The 12,679-nt window shown below is 34.2% G+C and overlaps 1 protein-coding gene across 2 annotated transcripts in view; it reads right to left on the bottom strand.

Moving 5' to 3' along the window:
- The window catches only part of LOC138691036 (alkaline phosphatase-like), a 94,218-nt gene that overhangs the window by 70,422 nt on the left and 11,117 nt on the right, over positions 1 to 12,679 (bottom strand). The window contains exon 1 of one of the 2 annotated variants that reach the window (XM_069812681.1): positions 10,250 to 10,350. The exons of the other annotated variant lie outside the window; for it this stretch is intronic. The gene's annotated coding sequence lies outside the window, so the exon portion shown is untranslated. Of the gene's footprint in view, positions 1 to 10,249; positions 10,351 to 12,679 lie in introns of those variants that run through there. 2 annotated transcript variants of the gene reach the window in all.

Raw genomic sequence — 12,679 nt, 5'->3', positions numbered from 1 at the left:
CAAGAATGGCATAATATATTTGTAAAAGTTCTGAATTCATTCTTGAAACAAGATTGTATTGTTTGGCTCGATTGGAAAATACAAAGACCGTAGAAACTAGAAACCCTATTAAGGTTAGACTGATATGAAATTTCAATTTTCTAAACTATTCTAGGTAGATCTCTGAAATTTTGTACTTTTAATTTGTAATTTTAAATTGTGAGTAAATTTAGGTTTTAAAAAATTGCTGCTTTTTTGTCCAGAATTTTTGTTTATATACGTGTCAGACCTTCTGAAACAAAACTTATTATACAATTTTCCTTTTTATTTTACTAAAAAAGTAATTAAAATATTTCGTGCGCTGAAAGTGTAAAAACAGTCACCTGTCTCCCTCTTTTCTTCAGACAAATATCTACTTCGCCTATCAGCTGAACATGATCTGAGTTAATATCAGCTCCTGGTAAAGTCTTAGCACTTTTAAGCAATTTCGGAATCTTCGTCCCTTGGGCATGTTCATGTGTGTCTTTTTCGTTTATGTTGTTGGAATAATGTATTTTCAACAATCATTGCCATGGTCGTCGTATGCATGGCGAAAACCATGGTCGTCGTATGTACGTGCTACACCGCTTTGCACGGCGTAACGGTATCCGAGTTGATTTATTTATAACAGATAAATTGAATAATCACTATTTCAAATATTACTGGGTTTAAACAAACACATTATTAGGGGAGAGTCGGGTAGTATCGGACATCGGGTAGTATCGGACATCTGGTAGTATCGGACATCGGGTAGTATCGGACATCGGGTAGTATCGGACAGTGGGTTTCTTTCATCTACCACCATATGGTAGTACCTGAATGACATGGTTACGTTTCTCTATGCGACATCACAGAAACGTAACCATGTCAATCAGGTACTATCATCGTGTGGTAGATGAAAGAAACTCACTGTCCGATATTACCCGATGTCCGATACTACCCGACTCTCCCCTACAGTATAAATGAGAAATAGAGAAAAAGAAACACTAATATTCTCTCAAGAGCACGAAATTCGATTACGATGCGAACTCTGTCACGTCTCGTGGTAGAATATATAATTTATAATGTATGAAATACAGCGTAATTTCCAAAATGACCGCAGAATTCAGAGTGGAGGGCGTGGACGGAGCATTTAAATTAACAGTCAGAGCGCGCATCTTTTTAAAAATGTGACCCTAAACAGGTCGTATGGCCATGAAAATTGGCAGAGGGCATCTTTAGACCATAAACAAATTTTTAAAGATAAAAACAAAGAAACGATTTTTTTGTCCAAAAATGACAAAATCTGACATCAGTGTATCCTTGGGGACATTATACTGAAATTAATAACTTCCATATTTTTAAAGCTAAATTCGCAAAATGTTTATCACTAGTATATCTGGTTAATAATAACACATGTACAAAATTTTGTCCCTCTATGATAAGTGGATTGCATTTTATTAATAATTTAATAAAATATTGTATTGCTTTAGCATTATACAAAAAGTCCCTTGCGCCACAATTGATATTATTTTTAATTGATATTCACTTATATGGTTCTTTATGTACATTGGAACAAACATTACTATTGGAATTTTCTGTACAGTGAATGGGTAAATTACTGGGAATTTTTATGACTATTAATGTTTTTATTTTTTATTTTAAAATAAAAATTTCCAGTAATTTACTGATTCATTTTACAGCAAACCCCTATAGTAAGCTTTGATTCCATGTAGCCTATGTAAGGATCCATATAAGTGAATATCACTGAAGAATAATGTCAATTGTTGTGCAAGCGACTTTTTATATAAAGCGGTTCAATATTTTAATAAAGTATTAATAAAATGCAAATCACTTATCATAGGCGGATGAAATTTTATACATTTGCAGATATATCAGTGATCAAAATTTGGTGAATCTAGCTTCGCAAGTATGGTAGTTATTGTTTCGCTATTGTGAACTCTTAAAACTAATTAAAATATAGTGTCCCCTTAAATGCGGAAGTCGGAGAGTTTGCACGAGGAATGCATTTGGAAATGTTTAAATCTATTGTTTTATTTATTTCCAACATTATTGTTTTCATTTGTTACTTGTAATTTATTAAGTTCATGCTGCTGTAATACCTATAACTGTGACGTTTATGAAGGAGTGTATTGAACACTTAAATGTATCTTTATGCTGTAATAAATATTAAATGAAGTTTTTATACATTAGTATGTTGATTGACAATAATGTTCTAAAGTGTAAGAAGATCCTTTAGAAGTTTTTGCCCTTCAAATTAAAAATATCTGAGTTTTCCTTTAAATATTCCTATCCCACGCGTGTTGAAAAGGAATACCAATGGCGGCCGACTCGGTGATTGCGCTACTCTGGTATATCCACGGACTCTGGCCTTTGGTAGCGGGGATTTTCTGCTACGCAATTGCGGAATGTGTTGTTTCCAGAAATCGTTGTCTATGGAATCACTTTCTCCTCGTTGTCCCCGTAGAATGTTTCGTGTTATAAGTGCTTTGCATTTTTCTTTCACTGCCGTGATTTGCAATCCTTCTTTCCCTTTTGGGAAAACCAACTGTGTTCTCTTTAGTTTATAGAGGTAACCTTTCCAAATATAGAAACTGACTGCTCATTCAAGAACCTTAGCATATTTATCTGGAAGTGGAAGAATTTGTGCTAGGTATAGGGTTGCCAGATTAAAAAAAAACGGAGTGACGACTCGTTGTTTGTTTATAACGATTTTTTCACAACTAACAGACAAAAAATATTACCTATCAGCTAGCACACATTTGTTGAACACAAACATTAATTACTACATATTTATAACTTTCAGGAGCTTGTCAATCAGATTCTGTTAATTGTATTTCACTGAACTCTTAGCAATTTTTAGTAATTGAACATCACACTTTGCAAAGTTATTAAATTCTGAACAGCATATTGCTATAAAAGCTGTTCAGGTCTTCAGCAACATTTTTCTGTAATGGCGTACACGTCCATTAATGAGTTCCTTTGCCTTGCTACCAAAAATGTTGTCTTTCCTTCTCTGCTAGATTTTAGAACTGAGAAGTTTCATTTCTTCGTAAGTCTGTAATACAGTTAAGTCAGACCTTTCCAGTGTTTTAGTCACCATTTGCAGCTGATTTCCAATATTACTTAAGCAATTAAAGTAGATTTCAGGCAATAGGCCTACTGCTTCCTCTGGGGCATCTTTTATGAAAACGTTAGAAATAATTTTGGACAGTCTGGAATACTACTGAAGTAACTTTTAATTGCTTCCCAGTTCTGAAGCAGTCGTAAAATGACTGGTGTTAATGAGAGCCATCTAGTTGGAACATGCCTCAATATCTCAGTCTACTCCAAATTCACAAATTCAAAGAATGATTTTAACTCTTCTTTTCTTTTGGCAGAGACAGAGAAGTGATTTTATACCTTTCAGATTATATTTTCAACAATATCTAATTTGTCAATTGCAAACTTAATTGTGTTATATATGACATGATTAGAGCAGTTAGCCTTCACTAAATTTGAGTTTTTACTTCTCAGAAACTGATATGCGGAATGTGTTTTTCCAAAGTATACATTGACATTGTCTGCACCGTAAGAAGACACGTAATTCACAATTCAGGGGCGGCTTTAGAGGCAGTGCCATCGTGCCATAGCACTACCAGAACACAAGAGAGAAAAGGAGAATTCATATTTTCCGCGCAAAACCGGAGAGAAACAAGTTATACTTGTACTTGCAAACTCTACCGCCAATATTATCGTTGCCGCCAACCACGTTGTAACCAGTGTTTGCAGCATGGATCTGAGCCAGGCACTACGTCCCATAAGAAATATAATGGGATGCGCGAGCAATTTTCATCTCCTCCCGTCCATTTCAGCTTCTAAAAGGTGCCAGGTACAGTTTACCGCTTTCGTTTTTAAATGCTTGGGTAGCTGTATACAATCCCATTTACTATCTCACTCCTTACCTCGTACTCTTGTCTGTTCTCCCGCTTTGTCGCAATAAGTTTCTTAGAGGGAAGGACGCAAAAATAAGGCAATAAAATCCTTGCCGGTTTCTTAAAATACTTTGTTTAAGAAAGCTTTTATTTCAATATATTTCTAACTGTAGTGCGAAACTGTAAACCTGTGAAGTGTTACCGTGTTATGTAAGTTGTGAAGAAATTAATTCAGTTATCACTTTATTAAACTCTCCGCTTTCAATATTAACATATTATGAAAACTAAATTCCTGTTAAATAATTTACTTACACGACATTTAAATACTCACCAAAAACAGCAAAGTGCTAAAGTTAACAGATCTGGCAAATTAAACTTGGATGTTTATTATAAAAAACAACTGGTTGTGTGGATTGTGTGGATGAGATATGGAGAAGTGTTCTTTTGTTTTCCATGTGTTCTGTTCCGAGGTGAACGTAACTAGTCAAAAGGGGTCTTACAGATTTACTACACTTAGAGCTAAGGGATAAACTAAAACACAAAAATCAAAGGTTCGTATGACTAACGTCTTCAATTTGTCTGTGCTACTTAAAGAGAATACTGAAATTCAGTTAAACTTACATTACAGACTCGCAATTGCAAAACACAACGAGCAAGTTGAGGAAAACAGATATGTTCTAAATTTAATAATAAATTGTATAAAATTTTAAGCAGCAGTAGATTTAGTATTAACAAGATACGATAAATCCGACGACTTAAAATACAGGGGCGTGTTTCGTGAATTAGAGCACTTCAGTTCTGAGTTAGATAAAGACTTAAAAAGTTAAAAGAGCACTTAACCAAGTCAACAGCATTTAAGGGTACTTCAAAAATAAGTTTAGTTAGGATATTTGTACTTCATAAACGTGAATTGCGATTCAGACGTATTTTATGTCACAATTGCAGTCCGCACTGTTCATTCGCTCCTCAGATTCGTTAGAAATGATTATATCCTCTGTTTATGCACTATTATTTATTCTATTTCTAATTTGTATTCATCTTAATTTTTTATTTTTAAAATAACAATAAAAATACATGTAGTTGTGATAAAATTTCTGCGTTTGGTTTGAATACTTGGTATCGTAAGCCTAATGTAGCCGCTTATTTGAATTCGGATACTGTAATGAGGAGAATCTTTGTTGAAAATACATTATTCCAACAACATAAACGAAAAAGATACACATGAAAATGCCCAAGGGACGAAGATTCCGAAATTGCTTAAAAATGCTAAGACTTTACCAGGAGCTGATATTACCTCAGATCATGTCCAGCTGATAGGCGAAGTTAGATATTTGTCTGAAGAAAAGAAGAGGGAGACAGGTGACGAAGATATTGAACAGAGAAAAACTGAAGAACGAAGAGAAAAGAAGAACAAATTGAAGCTAGTTTTAAAGAGAATGCTTGTACATTAGAATCCACACCTGAAAATAGTAATGAGTATTGGACCCATCTAAATACGTAGCTGTATACATATAACAGCAGAAGAAAGGTGTGAGAATTAAGAAACCTTGGTTCGCAAGGAATATGTTGGAGAAGATGGAAAACATCAACACGGGATAAGGTAGAAGAAACTAAACAACAAACTAAGAAGAGAAGCTGTTAAGGCGAAAGAAGACTGGATGAAAGAGAAATGTAAAGAGATAGATTATCTAGAGAGAAAAGGAAGATATGATTTAATGTACCGCAAAGTAAAATGTTTGGACTTCGCAAATAAGGACAGAAAATCCATGTGGTTGATAGAAGTCGAAATCGAAAATGAAATAACATACAGACAAGGAATACTGAACAGATGGACGAAATATGTAGAAAAGTTATATGAATTAGTGAAATGCTTGGGTGAAGACAAGAAGGAAATTCTATCAGTATGCAATGAAATGTATGAGAAAGGCGGAATATAAATGTGTTGTGTTACCTATATCTGCAGCTAATAAGGGTCACTTACAACCTAAAACCTTATCCTTTCCTGCCCCGTGGTATGTAAACTGCCAGTAATATCACGCAAATTTTTTGTTATTTTAAAAAGTAGCCGGTGTGAACAGAGGAACTCACTTCATTGTAAAATATCCTGCTCAACAGTATCTTCATTCAAATGATTTCGGTTTTTGAGTAATAGTTTAAGAAATAAAATGACCGGTAATATAATTCGTAACACGTTAAAGGAAATGCACTCTTATCTACTCTATTATTACATCTATTTTCGGCATGTAATTTGTACTTGGCTAGTAGATTATATGTTCCTTACCATGAATCGGCCTATGTGCTCCACGCTCCGAAAAGTGTTGTCTGTGGTTTGTCAATTCTCAAACGATTAGTATAAAATATTATTAATCGTGGACAATTAAGGAACGAGAGCTAAAACTGTCTACCTTCTTCCAGACGTTTCTGGCAAATACTTAAAAGAAATGACGTAACATTTGCTGCACTTCCCTTTCAAATATGAAAGCGATATTTTACCGAAAGCTATCTTTTTTTTTCGGAGGTTGTAGATTATTTTTATACACGCTATCGTTAAATATTACCCACAGATAAGAGTTACAAGTCGGGAAAACGAGACAGCTACACATTCGTACCATTAATTCTATCCTCGAAAACTATATGAAATTCGTCCATAGCATAGTGAGGCTGTATGTGCTGTCGCAGAATTACAGTATGTTGGAAAATACAAAATTTCCTTTCAGAATTAGGGGCGCAGAATTTACACATAACCTCTCGGCATAAATAGTTTGCTACCGATAACTGAGACCTATTAGCTATCCTCTGAGCAATCATAACACACTGTACTCCTTTTTTCACTTGATAGGCTCTAGAGCAAGTATGCTCATTCTCTGACTCCCGATTAAGTTCTGTAATCACAATCTTCCAATGTAGAGCGTGCTGTTCCTCGTTCGAAGCTCGACGGATGACTGCGGAGGGCAGTTCAAGGACTTAGTAACGTACGAACAGTGCGGGACAATGACAGAGTCAAAACCTTCTGTAAGCAAACGATCATTCTGTACAGTGTGGGAGGAAGACTATTAATTGTTTTGCGTTCGGTAAAGTGTTTACTATGTTGTAAGGTACTGTCAGGAATACTACTGAGCAACATAAAATGACATACGCTCTGCCATCCGGAACATGCCGAAATAACAGAGAAGCTGTTTTCTGTAATATGTACCTATTCATATACCAACGTTATTATTGTTATTATTATTATTATTATTATTAGTATTGTTATTACTATTGTTAGGTATAATAAAATTATTATTATTATTATTATTATTATTATTATTATTATTATTATTATTATTATTGTTGTTGTTATTATTATTGTGGTGATTTTATTTTAACAGAAATACATGTTATGATAAAATAATTTTTCAGAGGCACTACAGTTTCAAGAATTGAAAGCGCTTAATGAAAGGCCAAACACTGAAGAGAGTCGAACAATTTAGAGTCTATGTTAAAAGCAAGTTCTGTAGTGTGTTGGGAATTAGCTAAGGCAGTAAAATCCTTCACGAATGGTGAACTTGTAAAGAGGTGTATGGTGCCTGAACAAAATATAGTTAATTATATCTGTGTACTGAAACAACTCAAATTTGAATTCACAGAACATAGATTTAGCGATTTTAGACGTATGGAAAGTGATATTAATCTTTTTGTTAATCCTTTTATAGTAAATTTAATACAATCCGTGAGAGTGCAGTTCCAGGACGAGTTAATTGATTTACAAAGTAACGTAGAATTCAGAACTAAATGCAGAGAATATGAATTGAAAAGCATAGAAGTAAATTATTAAAAAATTAACAAAACGTAATATTCCAAGATGAGCTTATTCTCTACCACTATGTTAGCTATCTTTGCCTCGACATACGTGTGCGAAGAATTATTTTATAGAATGAAAGTTACTAAATCCAAATATAGATCCAGATTAACAGATGAGCATCTTTTTGTGCCAGCTGCACATTGCAGTAAATTCGTTGCAAATAGATTTCCGATTACGTGCAGAAAAGAATCCAAATGTTGAACAGACCGCAATGTATGGTGGCATATGAAAATAACATTATCTATGATATAATAATATCATAACTGTATTAAATATAATACACAATGTAATAACTGAATATTACAGTTTATATTCTTTCCTTTTTCAAATTCAGTTTATTATCCATAGTTTGTAAGAGTATGAGAGCGATGCCACAGGCGGTGCTGCAATGTAGTTGCGGAGCCCAGTCCGTACACTGTGTGTGTTATGCAGTGCAGCATCATCCGTGTAATCGGAGCTTTTACAATTTTGAGCATACCTGCTCTAGAGGATCTTCATGGACGAGGTTGGGTTTTTGGAACTTAAATACTTCGTGTTTTGGTCATTTACATTTGAGAAGAAAGCAAGCCCCGTTTGAAAACACGAGGAGATTAGGATCAATTTCGCCCTCGTGCACTCTTCGTAAAAAGTACTACGTCTGTTCACGAGGTCATCTGGTCGTATTAAATTTGTTGCATCACTATAAATTTATAAGGTTTCTATTTCAGTACATCTGTGGCATTTTAGACAAAGCTGTAGTCTAACATATACATATTTTCTGCTAAAGGTAATGAAGCAAGTTTTAGGATTATTTTTCAAGTTACGTCCAATTCCATCCAAACTTTCCTCAGTGAGTGCATTATGCGTTCCTCTGCATTTTTAATCTACAACACTTCCTGTCGCCCGGAATTTATTGACAAGCTGGAACGTTAAAAGGCCAGGAAATCTGCCTCACTTCACCAGCCAAATTTAACATATTCGTATTATTATCGTACTACATAAAAATCCTCTGTTCAATACTGTACCTGTATGTCGTTAAATTATAAAACATGAACATACCCTTTCACGTCTCCGAATTCGGTAGTTGCCGCTTTTACTCTCTGATACACACTTTTCTTCATAACCGGCGCATGGGAGAGCATTGGCCGATAGTGAAGTTGTCGCTTGGTAGAAAAGAAAATAATCTACGCAGCCAGTCGTACGTAAACAACATTTTTCACCTCTCTCATAAACGGCCATTTTTTGTCACTACTATTAAGGCCTTACCTGATGATTTTAATCAGACGCATAATTTTTGTAAATGATAAATATTCTTCTGCACGGTCTTTATTGAAGTATACATCTGTATTGAATATGTATGGACACAGCGTCATACGAGATGGTACAGATGCAGATCATGTGACCAACATCTCTCCACACTTGATAGAACCTATCTTAAGATATAAAGGAACTTGTACATGAATGCACTGAAAATCATAAATTGCTAATATTCAAACTACACAGCGTTATCATGGATCATTTAGGAATATTTTAATGTGACATACGTTTTTGGTTCAGAATTTCTTCTTCACTCACAATCAAATTCCTACTACACCTAAAAGCGAATTAAATTAGGAACTGCTTAGTTACGTTGAAAAAAATATCCGATTGTAAACATTAATTAAAATTCATAATTTCTATAAAAGTACTTCAAATTTTTAAGTGAACTCCATAATATTCCACTTCTAATATACTTGAGTTCTGAAACTCTACACAAAATTTCGGCCGTACTTACATATTTATATTTAAAAATATAATTGTTTCACACAGTATGTCATAATGCGTAATGAAAAAGAGTGTGCACCTAAATGTTACACCTCACACCTTAAAGTATCCCTAAATTACCCACTTATCGCTAATAAAATTAATTATATCAAATTATGACTGCAACTTTTTTATGTATCTTCAGTTTAAAAATCAACAAAGCTATAATAATTTTTTCCATGCATTCGAATAAAAATCTCATTAATTTTTACTACATCTGTTCTTAATCGTTGTTTTTGGTGACGGTGATGATGATGTTAAAGAAGTCTGTACAGTTTCATTTAATGCTGCTATTGTTTTAATCGCCTTATTCAGTCCCGAACAAAGTATATACTGTAGGTCTCCATTTCATTTATGGGAAAATATTACTATATTGTATATTTTAAACATGAATTTACTGGTAGATATTTAAAAATACTGTATATTCATAAAATTCTTCTACTAGTTCAGTAGAAAAGAATGAACACCGAGTGACTGACAGACAGATAAAAGTACGAAAAACCACCTTCGTATCAGGAATGTCAGAGACATTCACTTAGGCCCGTGAAAATCTTAAAATTATGCTTTTCATTCTCACGATACTTTGTTTTTCACACAGTGAAAGATATTTCACAATACAATAACGAGTATGGTTGCATCTGAATTTCACAATTCATTAGCACGGCCACCTTATTCTGAATAGAAAATGACTTACTGCTCTCCTACAGGGACGGCTACCTGTATTCCATAGCACACGCGAGCGAGCGAAACTGTCTATCACATAAGAGTCGGCTTAGTTTATTTACTATTGGTAATTGTTCTTCACTACACGAAAATCCTTTCGCTTCATATCTCACTATTATTTGCTACAATTTTTCTATTGACCTTTATTATCATTCTTTTTTCTTGCCTTCATTTATCTCCATTCCAGCTTAAAGGTCACAGATCTTGTGCAATCAGTCGTACGTGAAAAGATAGCGCAACTTAAGTTGTGTCGCACTCATGAAGTAATAAAACATGACACAACATCATTATGTGTGATAGCAGGGTATCATTACTAACAGAGGGATAGGTAGATGTGGAATTATTCGTACAAATGCATTACACTTACAGAATTTGCCCTTAAATCGTTGCTTACGAGATTACACAAGCTGGCGCATAGCACGATCGAGAGTAGGTCTCTGTGAGTCAAGACAATTTCTGCCGCTAGGTTCGCCTCGCTGCCCTAAGAAATGATGAATAGTATCATTACAAAGCATTGTGTATCGTGAAAACAGTTCGATTAATTGTGCATTACTGATTGAGTACGAATATTATAAATATGCCAAGCATAGTACAGTGTTATTTGAAGTTTGTTCAGCTAAGTTATATTCGAAAATTGGCAGTTATCCGTCACAATTATAATTACTTTAAATCCAATATCTTCCACTACTTTTAGGGCTTCCATAGTCAATTTTGCCAATTCATCTCCGGTTAAATTGTATGTAAAATAAAATGACACTGGTATTCTGTACTTTGTAGACAGACCCTTGAACAGAATGCACAGCAATTTATTGGCCAGCTTATTTTCAATCCCAATAGCATTTTTCTCAGTGTCTGTCATTCCTATCAACATATCCAAATTTCTGTCATACATCAATTTCGGTTTAATACGCATTTCGTCAATAATGAGAGAGCCAACTTTTTCATTTTCATGCTCCAAGGACTTTTCCTCTGCAATTAGCCGAGCCTTTATCAAGAGGTGACACCTGTTTCTCCTTTTGAGTGACCAACATAAATTTTTGATGTCTTTTGATGGGGTAAGTGTAAAATACCCAAATTTCTTAGTAATCTATAGCCGGTAGATGACCTGTTAGATAGCAATATGCAGATTTTCAGTGTGTTTTCATGAAATTTACACTTTTGTTTTTCGAAAGCCTGAATTTGTTCAGTCAAAAAGCTTGCTTTCAAACTACCTTCTTTAGCAGCTTCTTTTATTTTGGTAAGTTGCTTTTCAATTCCTTGTTCTTCCTTCTCGTTTTGTTTCTGCAACCTCCAGAGCTTGCCTTTTAAATTACATATTGTCTGTCTTAGTTTTCCAACAATCTGATTTTGTTTCCGAATTGTCCTAGTAATTTTTTTACGTTGTAATGTAATGGCTTTGGGAATTTTTTTACTTTCAATTGAGCACTGTGTGGCTATAGATTTTTTATGTGCTTCATAGATTTCTTCAATTGAAACATTTGCTTCATTGAAAGCTGATGTAGTATGTTCAACATTTGGTTTATTTTTCTTAGCAGGATGGATGTTATTCACCACTTCTGTTATCCTTCTTTTGTTGCGTCTACTTATGTTTGAAACATTTTGTTTATGTTTTGGAAAATCATCAAAGACGGATGGTACCACATTAGGAAGCAAACGTTTTAAGTTGTGCTAATGCTAAAATCAGCTTCTTTGAAATGTCTGCTGCAGACACGCGATTTCTTGTTTGGCGTCCAAAGAGTCCTTGGTTTGTCCCCTTCGCGAGAAATGCTACACATCACTTCTTTCTTAGTCCTTCATCTTGTGGAAAACAATGAAACGAAAAATCACATTCTTTATTCTGGTTCGATTTGCACAATGGCACACAGCAGTAAACCATTTCAATCACACAAATTACAGGCTAACTTCCTAATTTAATAAATGCTAATTCAAAATATATTTACACGCACTAAAATACTACAGCGTTTACTATTACTATGCTCAATAGATTAATCAGTAGGCCTATAGAAATGTTTTCACCACTGCAAGAAAAAATCGTGCAATAATTATACTTTTCAGTTATTGTGACGTTCGTATTTAAAAAAAAAGAGAGGGAAAAGTTAGGCCTTCTTGCAAATGCTTAATTATGAATTCAAGGAAATTAAAGATAATGCAGTACCTTAATTAGTTGCAATATCTTATTTAATAACAATATTAATAATATTAGATGAAAAGGGTAAGCTATAGTGCGTATATGTAAGATGTCAAGTTAATTTATTTCCGGAAATATTTGGTGTATGAACTGAAGTACGGAGCAGACAGTCCCTCAGTTTATATGTAATATGTTTTAATATCAAGAATGACAGCCTTTTATTGTAATATAATTGAGGAGTAGAAGTTTGGAAATTACGTCTATTGTCCATAA

This window comes from Periplaneta americana, chromosome 16, assembly GCF_040183065.1.
Source record: "Periplaneta americana isolate PAMFEO1 chromosome 16, P.americana_PAMFEO1_priV1, whole genome shotgun sequence".
In the NCBI taxonomy this organism is placed as follows: Eukaryota; Metazoa; Arthropoda; class Insecta; order Blattodea; family Blattidae; genus Periplaneta; species Periplaneta americana.
Note: the sequence above shows the minus strand (reverse complement) of the source record. Positions and strands in the feature narration are given on the sequence as shown.